The 13,083-nt window shown below is 40.2% G+C and overlaps 1 long non-coding RNA gene across 1 annotated transcript; it reads left to right on the top strand.

Annotated features, from left to right (window-relative positions):
* The first annotated feature begins 5,088 nt into the window (after positions 1-5,088).
* LOC117821807 lies at positions 5,089-6,469 on the top strand. The gene is made up of 4 exons (XR_004633061.1): positions 5,089-5,188; positions 5,344-5,368; positions 5,513-5,527; positions 5,926-6,469. It is a non-coding gene; the product is annotated as an uncharacterized LOC117821807 (long non-coding RNA).
* The last annotated feature ends 6,614 nt before the right edge of the window (positions 6,470-13,083 follow it).

The following is a 13,083-nucleotide window of genomic DNA, read 5'->3' as shown; positions in this document are numbered from 1 at the left end:
CCTGCACACATGTGTGCTAACAAGGAGCTTAAGAGGGAGGCATGCTAGTTGTAGGCTGTCTTAATAAACACAAAGGTCGGTTTTACTCCCCACGTCTGCAGATTTGAAGAACTAGTGGATGATTTTTAGTTTTCATGGATAAGTGCTAGCGCTAGTTAGCATAGCTACATAGCTACATGTTCGTAGCTGCGTAGCAAGACACACGTCGACATACTGACAAATAAAACAACAAGAAACACTAAATCTGTGACCAATCCTTCAGAAAGGTCCTGCTGCAGGCGCCTCTCCGTCAGGATCAGATTCTGGATCAGATTCAGAGGGTTGAAGTAACGTGATCTCTGAGCAGCCGTGTATATTCAGCCAACATGTAAACATTAGATCAACGTGCTGGAGAGCCGAGGGCACATCCACTTCCTGAGGGGGCGTGGTCAGAGAGAAAACAGAGTGTTCTGAGGAGGACTGAAGAAGAGGGTTTTAAAGGCAGGCCAAAATCTGATTTCAAAGTGTTTTTTTGAGCATAAACTTTAAAGACATGTTTTGGGGACCTCTTAGACCAATATATATTGATGAAAAGAGCGTGATATGTCACCTTTAACAGCATTGCTTAAGTCTTTTCCAAAATTATTGGCATACAGCAGCAGGAGGATCTGGGTTCCCTTTGGAAGACCCGCATCACAAATAAGGCCAGAGGGATAATTAGCCAACCTGGACACATCCTAGCCAAGGAGTTCTCTTTAATGCCCTCAGGGCGGCGCTATCTCACTCCTCACAGAAAAACAAACATACTCAAATTCTTGTATTCCTTCTGCCATCAGACTTCTGAATGCTGATAGCAGTTTTTAACAGTTTGTTATAGACTGTCCTGTGAAATTGTGTAGTTGTGTATTTATAAGATGGGTTTTTTTGGTATTTATTCCTGGCTTAAAAAAATAAATAAGTTATTTTAGTCTATTTTTAACATTCTTTTACTCTTTATGACAAGCCATGCCTTGCACTGATGTTGTCACCGACATGTTGACTGTTGAGTGTTGTTTGTCTGTTTGTTAGTGTTTGTCTTGTTTATCGACAAGCTGGTACACTGCAAACCAAATTGCACTCTGGGATTAATAAAGTTCTCTGAATCGGAATCGGAATCGGAATGACATGCAAAATCCTTCAAACTACATGATAGTTTTATGCCAACACAACCTAAAGGGTTTAGGTAGGAATCCCATCTGCAATACCTCTCCAGAGCAGAAGGTGGCAAATGCTGAATGTGCTTGAGCCAGGTTATGAAATTCCACCGCGCACCCACTTCAGCGAGACGATTGAGCCAAGTCTGTATGAGCAGGAGAAAACAAAAATTGTGGAGGAATTCTCCCGGGTATCGTCTGTTGCGCTCACCCCAGACGGTGGACTTCCAGTGGGAGATGAGGAGCCCTGTGCTGCAGACACGCCCCTTCTTCTTAAAGGAAGAAGATATGCTTCATATTGCACTTTGAATTGTTTTTTATTCACGGTTCAATGTTTAAAGGAAGAAGATATGCTTTAAATTTCACTTTAAGTTGTTTTCATATAATTTAAATGCCTGAATTGGACATTTTGAGTTGAATGTTGTTTTTATTTAATTGGCAAAAGTTTACAAGTGTTTTACAAAATAAATGGAGGAAATTTATATTTGTCTTGTCTTCTAAATGATCCGATCCGTGACTCAAAACCGTGATACGATCTGAACCGTGAGTTTTTTGATCCTAGTACATATTACAACAGCAGTATTTGATGGCTGTCTAACATGAGTCTGGTTCTGCTCGAGGTTTCTGCCTGTTAAAAGGAAGGTTTTCCTCACCACTGTAACTAGCTAAATACTGCGATGTGCATGTCATGATCTGGCTTTTTTGTGTTTTGCCCTCCCACCTGATCCTTTTTCTCTTTCTCCCTCAGCAGGTACATGCAGAGGGGCGGGGCCGATCTCCACGGGAGCAAGGCTCACAAGACACACCTGCCTCTCATCCCGCAATCAGTCCGGCTTCTTAAGCCTGCTCCAAATTCTCCTCAGTGCCAGAAGATTCCCGCTCATGCTCGTGTCTCGTGTGTCCTCGCTCTCGTGAAGATCTCCTGTCTAAGTATTTTTCTCAGCGTTTCTCTTGTAGTTACTCTAGTTTTAGTTTTCTAGCGAGTTTTTCCCTCCTGGACACTTTTAGTTATTTTTGCTCGTTCGTAGTCTCGTTTTCCGGTCAAGGTGATTTTTTGTTTGTTACTTTGAAAATAAACTGTTTTTTGTTCGACTCTGCATCTGGGTTCTGGCTCTCCTTGAACACACCCGTAACAGTGCAATGCTCATGATGGATTAAGGTGGGGTCAGACTGAGTCTTACCCTGTCTTGGTGTTGGGTCTCTGTTCATAATTTGACATAGAGTGGTCTAGACCTGCTCTGTTTGTAAAAGCATCTTGAGATAACGTTTGTTGTGATTTGGCGCTATACAAATAAAGATTGATTGATTGATTGAGCAGGGCTCAGTAGTAAAAGAGTCCAGGTGCTAAAGTGTTCTGCCTACAGTCCAGACTTGTCACCAATTGAACACATTTTTTAGGTGCAACATGAACTGACAAATACATCAGAGGAGACTGATGAGCAGCTGAAGTCCTATAAACTAAGAAGTTAAAAGAAGAGGTGATGTAACACAAAGGTAAACCTTCCAAAGTCTGCTTCTTTTGAAACATGTTGCTGGAATCAGACTTGATATTAGTAAAGCTTTCAGGTCTAACATTTAATATGTTGTCTCTGCTTTTTTTTTCTATCAACATTTTTGGGGACACTCACCAAGAATGACCCCACAATAAAACAATATATTACAGTTCAAAGTCAACACACTGCATATGTATCTATACTGAGTTAATAATAACTTACTGCTTTCATTTTCACATTTAGTCTGAAGGACATCATGACATTAAGTTGACATGGATTATTGCAACTATACTGAAAGCCTTACTGATAAAACCAAGTGAGGGCAATACAAGTAATATAAGTTAATGAGTGCAGTTCATAATGATTCAGTGTGTAAGAATGAAACCCACTATCAGGAACTTGAAGAAAACACAGCCATATAACGGAGTGCCTAAGTTTGCCTACTGGACACATTAACAAAGAAAATCTTCTATACTTTTGTCAAATAGAGTCCAACAATCATGAAGAAGAGGGATGATGCCACTCTTGCATAATATGACTTTGAAGTGTTCCTACTTTAGTTTCACATCAACAGGGCCGGGGTACCTGTATTTAATTCATGATGTCATTAGGTTTTCTACAACAACTAAAACATCAACAGAATTAAATAACTCAGCATAACCATATGCATAAGACAACAGGAGACTAACAACCAAACCAAAACATACTCCACAACAAAACCTGCTGCATCACAACCAAATAACAAAGAACAAAAAACACCATTTAGCAGGTACACATGTAGAATTTGTAGGAGGTAATGATAGAGCACTTGAAAACAGGAATGAATGAATTAATGATTTCCAATGCCCACTTTTGTAAACTCAGATTAACATTGCTATGGTATAGCCAAGCAGCAACCTCCAGTCTTAAAATATGAAGCCAATACAGAAGTGTTAAAAAGTGCAGTTCCTCGAGTGTCCACTTGAGGCTGGCGGCAGAAACACCAGAAACCACATACACACCCATTCAAAAAAGACGATATTAACAGCAAATAAACATGTTTACAGCCTGGTTAAGATAAAAAAAGGTGCAGTTATGATAAGCTCTCTACTTTATCAGGTCATGCTGAGTTCACACCAAATGCAAATAAAATGATTTGCATGAGTGAATTTAATGTAAAGTCAACGTAAAAATTCAAGTGTTCGCAAGTTCTTGCAGACAATGCTAATGCCACAAATTTGGTGGCTTGAATGGAGCGAGTTAAACACTTTGCGTGGCATTTAACACTATTCAATGAATTTGCTTATTAATGAGTCTGGAAACATCGGATCTTCAGTGAATCATTTGCACCGCGATAGCCAATCAGCATGGAGATCCACATGATGATGTGAAGAATAGACCGGCTGAGGTTCATTCATGTGTAAATGGAGGATAGTGTGTGTGCCGCTGTCCAGAACTGTACCACACTACGGGAATATATAGATGCTCGTTTGGAGGTTGGATTATCTATTCAGCTGTGGAACAATTAGGCAAGTTAACACAGAACATGCTGCCGTTCAAATACGTGTTAATAAAGGCAAGTGATTTTATTTGTGTCCGGTGTGAACACTACATCAGCAAGGACGCTAAAGGCCCACCTCAACGCCGCCTCTTTGCCTCTTGCTAGGTTAACCCAAGTGAAGTTGAGTCTATGGGTAGTTGGGTAGTGCCCGCATGGTCCAAATGTGCCTCAGCTATTTTAAAATGAAAACTGTCTCCAGTTATGAAGTGCTTTACAAATTAAAAAGTAATTAAATGACAATAAAAGAGAAATGTGAGGAAGACAATGACTAAAAGTTTGAAAAAGTGCAGGGCAGCGACAGCAAAAAGATTCACAAAGTGACAGAAATACAAAGGAAGATAAAAAAGGTTATGACCAACAAAGATTAAAGAAATAAAACATCATTAAAGGCTAAAACAAAACAGGAAAAAAAAGAAATAAAACAAAGTTGGAAGAATAAAAAAAAAAAGATAAATGGTTAAAACAATCAAAAGATCAGAAATATAAATATACGATCCTGCCAGATATTGTCTGAGAAATAATAAAAACATCTGGACTCAAAGACTGAAGGCGACCATACAAGTAGGAAGCACACATTATAACAATTTAAGGCTTCAGCTTTAAATGATTATTTTAGTGCTGAAGTTTCTGAAGGGCCTTGAACATCTGTTTGTGTTAACGTGCAGCATGTGGATCAAGTCAACTTGTCTGTATGTGTTGCCTTTTCTCAGGTGTTACCAAACAGCTGCTGTGATGTTAGAGCATTTCAGACTGAGCCTGACAATAAAATACAAAGATTGTTGGCATTTTATGATGGAGCAGTTAAAATGACCTTGGACTTTTACCCACCAGTGCCCTTTTGATGAGAGATTACAAAAGATAAGTTCCATGCTTGTACTTTTGTTTTCTCGGGTATTTAAACCCCCGAAAGGAGAGCAGACCAGCAGCTGAGCTGAGAGCAAGCAGCGCATCACTTCTCCTGCAGATCAAGAAACCTCATCAAGGTAAGAAACCTGACATGTGAAGTTAATTATACAAAAAGAATCTGAAATGCTCAGAAGTTTCTTCAGTGATTTATAACTCACATAAAAGTTGTTGTTGTTTTTAACTGCAAGTCTAACTTCTGATTTAATCCTGAAATGTCCTCTTTTTCTTTTAGAGTTCCTCAGACTTGAAGATGTCAGGTAGGCATCACTCAGAGGCTGTTTGTTGTCACAATTAAAGAAGTATATATTTCAATGTAATCTTTTTCTGACTCGTAGAAACTAAAAGACAAACATAAGTTCCCCTCAATAACTGCTAACAAAGTTTCTATCTCATTTTTTCAGCCCTCAACAGAGAGAGTAAGTAAAACACTTTTTCAAACAGCTCTCTGTTAAATTGATTTTCTAACCACACTAGTGTTGACAAATGTTGTTCTAAATATATACAAGTACGTCAGCAATCACTCTGTATCCCTCTTTAAATTGTTCCATCTGGACAGTAACAGAAAAGAAGGTTTTCTGTTCATGATATTTGTGACTAGAGGTGAGCAGAGACTCCCTGCCAACAGATTTTAAAAGCCTAATGCTTTATGACTCTAAAGGTAAAGTGTCTATGACCTCAAATGTTTGATTTTAATATTAACTATAATAAAACCTATGAGATCTTTAGACAACATAGTGTCTTTTTTTCTAGTAATGTCACTTACTGCTTGTCTTTAAGATGAAATGTTGAGTCTCTTTGTTTATAACCCTTGCAGTTGTGCAAAAGGGCCTAGGGATTGGCAAAGGAGAACCGACTGACACCTCTGACCGACCTGCCAGAGCTTATGCCGAAGCTGTGTATGCTGGTGCTGGGAAAATTAAAGAGGGCGACAAGGAAGGAGCGTACGCTGGTGCAGGGTTATACCATGCTTGAGGTGAATGGCGTGGGTTTGATGCTGAGGCAAGTGGACCCAACGCCAGCGCAGGATACCAATTCTCTAATGAGTCTGCTAAAGTCATGACCAAAGCAGAGGTGGTCAGTGCTTCAGCCTCTGCTGGTCCTGCCAAAGCTACAGTCGGTCTGGCACTCGATACTGGAGTTGGAGTCGGGAAGTCCGGCATAGAAGCAAAGGTTCTGGGGACGGGCTTCTCCATTGGTCGCAAAACTGGCATTTCACTGTTTGGTACTGGGTTTGAAATTGATTTGGAAAGTGGTGACTCTGTAACAGAAACAGCTCTGTGTGATTTTTATCGTCCTGGCGATTGTTCCAACAATAAAATCACTTCCCTTGTATCAAAGTTGAATTTTTTATATTCTGAGATTTCTCATTAAGAATTGTATGTATATCTATCAGCAGCTTCTTCATTGTGTCTTGATTTGTCACTTCATTTTCACAATAGTGTTACTTCATTCTTTTTTAAATCAAACTTGTGTGAACAGAAGGATCTGAAAAATAAGTGAGTATCTTACTCTAAAATTCTGGCATAAAAGTTATACCATTTAAAAAAAAAAAAAAAAAATAGATAATAGATAAATACAAAGAGTGCACATTTATACATGAATAAATGAGATGCAAAGATTTAGTCTGTATTAAACTTTATTGCTCACAGGTATTCACACAAACCTGATAAAATGGTGTTTGTGATAGGTTACGGTTTGTATTTCTACCTTCAGTTCTCATGAATACACCACACACCTACACACACATGAGCCCTCAAACAGACTAAGACTTTTTTTATGTAGCATAAATATTTGTTTATTTTATTAGACCATTTGTTATACTGGAAAGAACCAGGAAATACATCTGGGGAAAAAAATTTACTTATAGGGGCCAAGCCAAAGCTTTAAGCTTTACCGTGCTTGATGAATGAAAGTCCAAGTCATATTTGCATGTTGAACTCTCTGCCGGTTTATTTTTTAAGGGGTGTGCTCCAAAAGTGTCCAATACACAACGTTTCAATAATGAACAGCCACACATAACTCCAGCAGCACCTTGCTGCTTCAGCATTTAAAAACTGTTTCACCTTTCCAGACAGAACACCTGACCACACAACCAAGGTTCCTGCTTTAAATAGAAATGACCGCTAATAACCCCGTATGACCTTAAATACTGACACATGCACCACGTAAACAAACTCATTCATAATCTGCCTTTACAATACTGTATATAGTTTTTATTTCTTTTTTCTACAGTACTGCACTAACACATGGTACAAATGTTTCTTAGGAATAAGCCAAAACTGCTCAAAGATTGTCCAACCACAAGAGAGAAGGCCTACAGTGACATGCCAAGGCTGGAAAAACCCACTGTGTTTGAATACAACCGTTCTGAATAATTCATATGAATACAATCCTAAAAGTTTGGGCGCTTTGTAAAATGTTGAAAAAACAACAACACAGCATTTGTCTGGTGATTTGGAGAGCCGGATGCTCCCCTGGTGGTGAAGCTTTCAGCAGTGTGTCTGCCCCCTGGTGGCTGGCTGCAGTATAGGTAAAAAAAATCCATCTCCCCATTCATTTGAATGAAAAACATTCATTGGTCGTGAACACAGTTTGTTGCGGAATTCACAAATGCAGGTTAAAACTGAACCATGCAAAGAAGAAACCATGAAAACATGATGTAGAAACAACCCTTCTCTGGGTCCACGCCCGTTTAAGATAGACTGTGGCGAACTGGAAAACTGTCCTTTGGTCTGACGCATCAAAATTTGACTTTCTTTTTGGAAATCAAGGACACTGCATCAAGTCCTCTGCTCAATAGCTCACACATCTTCTTGAAGAAAACACAGCCATATAACGGAGTGCCTTATGTTTGCCTACTGGACACATTAACAAAGAAAATCTTCTATACTATTGCCAAATAGAGTCCAACAATCATGAAGACATGAATCATATTCATCAAGAGAGGGATGATGCCACTCTTGCATAATGTGACTTTGAAGTGTTCTTACTTTAGTTTCACATCAACAGGGCCGGGGTACCTGTATTTAATTCATGATGTCATTAGGTTTTCTAGAACAACTAAAACAGTGCCGCAGTGATGCAGGCGCTGTACCGGTCTGTTGTGGTGAAGAGAGAGCTGAACCAGAAGCAAGGCTCTCAATTTACCGGTCAATCTACGTTCCAACCCTCACCTATGGTCACGAGCTGTGGGTAGTAACCAAAAGAACAAGATCATGAATACAAGCGACCAGAATGAGCTTTCTACTCAGGGTGTCTGGGCTCAGCCTTAGAGAGCCTTAGGGTCAGGAGCTCAGACGTCCGGGAGAGGCTCAAAGTAGAGCCGCTGCTCCTCCGCATCGAGAGGAGCCAGATGAGGTGGTTCGGGCATCTGGTCAGGATGCCTCCCGGACGTCTCCCTGGGGAGGTGTTTCGGGCATGTCCGACTGGGAGGAGGCCACGGGGAAGGCCCAGGACACGCTGGCGAGACTATGTCTCTCAGCTGGCCTGGGAGCGCCTCGGTATCCTCCCAGAGGAGCTGGTGGAAGTGGCCGGGGAGAGGGGTGTCTGGGCTTCCCTGCTGAGGCTGCTGCCCCCCGCGACCCGGACCCGCATAAAAGGAAGAAGATAGATGGATGGATGGATGGATGGATGGATGGATGGATGGATGGACAACAACTAAAACATCAACAGAATTAAATATCTCAGCATAATCATATACATAAGACAACAGGAGACTAACAACCAAACCAAAACATACTCCACAACATAACCCGCTACATCACAACCAAATAACAAAGAACCAAAAACAGCATTTAGCAGGTACCCCTGTAGAATTTGTAACAACACCTCCACACCTGTGGATGAAACCAGCACTGATGAGGGTCAAATCTACTGTAACCTGTAATGTGCTCATTTGAATAGAACTGGTCATGGACTGATATGTTTCCACTCAAAATGTAACATGTTAAAAGTTTATGTTAGGCTGAACGATCCCTTTCATAGAGTCATATCATTAAACATACAATATCATTGGCAGTGCTTCAACACATGCAGTTCTTCAGTTTCACAGTGGTTGAAGTGGAGCAAATTAAACATGTCTAACTCTGTGGTTCAGTTGAATCTATTCAACATTCAATATCTTACAACAAATTACATTTATAGCACACTCAATTACTTCCCACTGCTGAACAACTAGGCCCAAGCAATGTGTGACACATCATAATTCCACTCATAAACATGTGGTTGATTCTGCTAATACAGCATGTTTCTTAAGGTGTGTTCTACTGCTTTGATTGTAAAACTACAGCCACAGACGTTATCAACCTGAAGCTTTCACTTTCACTCACTGTTTACTGGAACTGACTGGATTCATGCAACTGCTCTGCAGAAACCCCACCAAGGTGAGCCGATGATGCCGGTCGAGGCTGTGGGAGCGGCTGAGGCCTGATGGCGTCACGCCTGACGTTGCTGGCGGTAGTAGGCCCAGGTGAGGAGGCAGGAAGCGTGGGAAGTTCGGTTTTTGACGCTGTGGCGTCAATGAATGAAGAGTACGAATGGAACGATCCGACCATGTTGTCATTGCCGTGGAGGTTGAGGAAGCGTCGCAAGCAAGCGACGGTCCAGTTCCCGCGGTCGGACTCCTGTGGAGAACGTGGAGCCGGCCTCGAGGAAGGGGGCGCATCGCCCCGAGATGGATTACCGGTGACGGAGCAGTGGGAATGATGTGGAGAGGACAGGTACGGTCTGCTTCGGCGGAGCCTGGGGCGCCTCCGGTCCGCGGCTCTCCCTGGCGATGAGGATGAAGCCTGTGCGCCTCTTGGAGAAGGCGACACCTTGTTCGGGAAGCATGAATGGGTACGACGCGGCCGCGGCATGTTGAACTGGAGCTCAGGCGGCTCCGCTGCGACTACCGGCTGTGGTGTGACTGCCCGTCTCCGAGAGAGGGATACTCTGTAAGGAAGGTTAACCGTAAAGATCAACGCCGGAGCCGTGCAGATGAAGCTCCATGGTGAGTTTGTTGCTTTTTTCTTTGCCCCGAAATCTGAGCGGTGATGCCTGAAGCACGGTCTGTCCGTCTTTGAAGAATCACGGACAAGCAGTTGGAGTAGCTGGCTACGTTTAAGAAGGCTTGTCAGGTGATTGAGGGTGTGGTTTAGGCGTGGTCCTGCTCCCGAATCTAAGTTAACACCTTAACTTCATATATCATTGGCAGTGCTTCAACACGTGCAGTTTGTCAGTTTCACAGTGGTTGAAGTGGAGCAAATTAAACATGTCTAACTCTGTGGTTCAGTTGAATCTATTCAACATTCAATATCTTACAACAAATTACATTTATAGCACACTCAATTACTTCCCACTGCTGAACAACTAGGCCCAAGCAATGTGAGACACATCATAATTCCACACATAAACATGTGGTTGATTCTGCTAATACAGCATGTTTCTTAAGGTGTGTTCTACTGCTTTGATTGTAAAACTACAGCCACAGACTGATGTTATCAACCTGAAGCTTTCACTTTCACTCACTGTTTACTGGAACTGACTGGATTCATGCAACTGCTCTGCAGAAACCCCACCAAGGTGAGCCGATGATGCCCCCCCCCCCCCCCCAAACATCCAGCTGTCAGTCAGTGCTGTAAATTACCAAACATCTCTGAAACATAACTTCGGCATCTCTCTAACTTCCCTGGGTGCATCCTGGGGAGAAGTCTCTTGAAAGTTTTGTGCGAGGGTCTTCTTCTTGATTGTCCTTTTACATATCAAACATGATGCACTGCCCTTGCTTGCATTTTCTACAAAATACTTGAAAGTTGCGGACACATCTCTTTCAGTGTCCAGGGAGGAACTGTTTCATGGATTGTTAATGCGCATGCAGGTGAGCACACGTAATAGATTGTGCCCCAAACGGAAGAAATCATTAGGGTCTGATATAAAAGAAACTAATAAAAAGAGTGAAACCATCTTCATCTTCTGACCCTGAGTACAGTCAATGTTCAGGACCAGGTCTGAGTCATCAGTGATCAAGTCCAAGTGAAGTCATAAGTCTGAAACCAGTTTGGACTGGAGTTTAAAAGTCCTGTGTTGGGTATAAAAACCTCACACAAGAGCAGTCAGTCCACTGAGCTGAGAGCACGCAGCATAACACATCTCCTGAAGATCAACAAACCTCATCCAGGTAAGAAATACAACACAAGATTAATCATGCAGACAAAAATGTATGAATATGCAGATACTGGTGTGTGTCAGTAATTTAAAACAACTCGTATTCATTATATCAGATTAACTTCAAATACACTGGTTCTCCTGTTGTCTGAATACTTTGTGAAATATAATTTGTTTTCTTTTTTACTCATTTTTTCATCAGTCATTTCATTAAACATTTTTTTTCTCCTTATTCTGTTTCTTTTTTCTCAGAGTCACTCCGGCCTAAAGATGTCAGGTAAGCAAAGTTTGTTTCAGAATAAGCAGTGCACACTCTTCAATAATCATAGAAGATAAAGGATATTACATTAGACGGACTACATTTAAAGTTCAGTGAAACTCTAAGATGTGTTTATAATGTTCATATGTATGTCAAATTGTTTTTTACTTGTATGTTTTTTCTATTTTATTCTTACATATTCGTTATAAAGACATCAAATCAAATCAAATGTTACATTTACCAATTTGTTTTTGTAACAGTTTAAAGTATTTGTGAATTTGTTGTTTTATGTCACTTTTAGACTTTCATGCAGGCTGTTACAAGAAAGACCTTGCTTGTAAGTAGTAAAAAAAGAGTCATTTTTAGAATTAAATTTGTGTTTCTGTGTTTCTGAATTAACAAGATAAGTATCTCAGAATTACAAGAAAAGTTTTTTATGACAAAGTTTAAATCTGTTTTGAGATACTGGTACCTGAAAATCCCACCGAAGGCTCTCGTTTAGGTAACTTAAGAATCAGAATCAGAAATTCTTTATTTATCCTGGGGGGAATTACCTTATTACAGGTGCTCAGAATATTAATAGAAAGAAGGAATACAATAAGATATAAATACAATAAAATGAAATAACAATATGACGTATGTACAGAAGCTCAAAAATGTGTTTCAGAATAAGAAGTGCACACTCTTCAATAATCATACAAGACAATTTTTTTTACTGCATGTTTTTTCAATTTTATTCTTAGGTATTTGTTATAAAGACATCAAATCAAATGTTACATTTACCAATTTGTTTTTGTAACAGTTTAAAGTATTTGTTGTTTTATGTCACTTTTAGGCTTTAAAAGAAAATAATTAACTTCCCTGAATAAGGAAATAACACAGTCTCTGTTTTCTTTTATGCAGGCTCTCACGGGGAAGACCTTAGCCATGCTGGTAAGTAAAATAAACAATCATTTTTTCTAAATTAAATTTTTTGTTTCTGAATTAACAAGATAAGTATCTCAGAATTACAAGAAAAGTTTTATATGACAAAGTTTAAATCTGTTTTGAGATACTGGTACCTGAAAATCCCACCGGAGGCTCTCGTTTAGGTAACTTAAGAATCAGAATCAGAAATTCTTTATTTATCCTGGGGGGAATTACCTTATTACAGGTGCTCAGAATATTAATAGAAAGAAGGAATAAAATAAGATATAAATACAATAAAATGAAATAACAATATGACGTATGTACAGAAGCTCAAAATAGTTAAGGAGGCAAACACGCCCCGGCTGTTTGGTTTAATCCAGTATCAGTCTGGTTTTGGGTTTGAGGCATTGGGGGACACTCATGTCTTAGGTCACATGGTATTGTTGACGTTTGGTATCAGAATGAGTTTGTTGATTTATGGCACATTAGGGATTTGCAGTTTTTCAGACATAAAGCTCAGTCTGATCTGCCGGACGTTGCAGTGTTACAGTGTTGCAGTGTTAGACCAAGGTTCTTACAAAGTAGACACAGAGCTGGACTGTCATTTGATGTGTGTGGAATAAAATGCTGTTTTTTTTTTGTTTTGTTTTACAACCCATT

The sequence above is a fragment of the Notolabrus celidotus genome, chromosome 11 (assembly GCF_009762535.1).
Source record: "Notolabrus celidotus isolate fNotCel1 chromosome 11, fNotCel1.pri, whole genome shotgun sequence".
Taxonomy (NCBI): Eukaryota; Metazoa; Chordata; class Actinopteri; order Labriformes; family Labridae; genus Notolabrus; species Notolabrus celidotus.
Note: the sequence above shows the minus strand (reverse complement) of the source record. Positions and strands in the feature narration are given on the sequence as shown.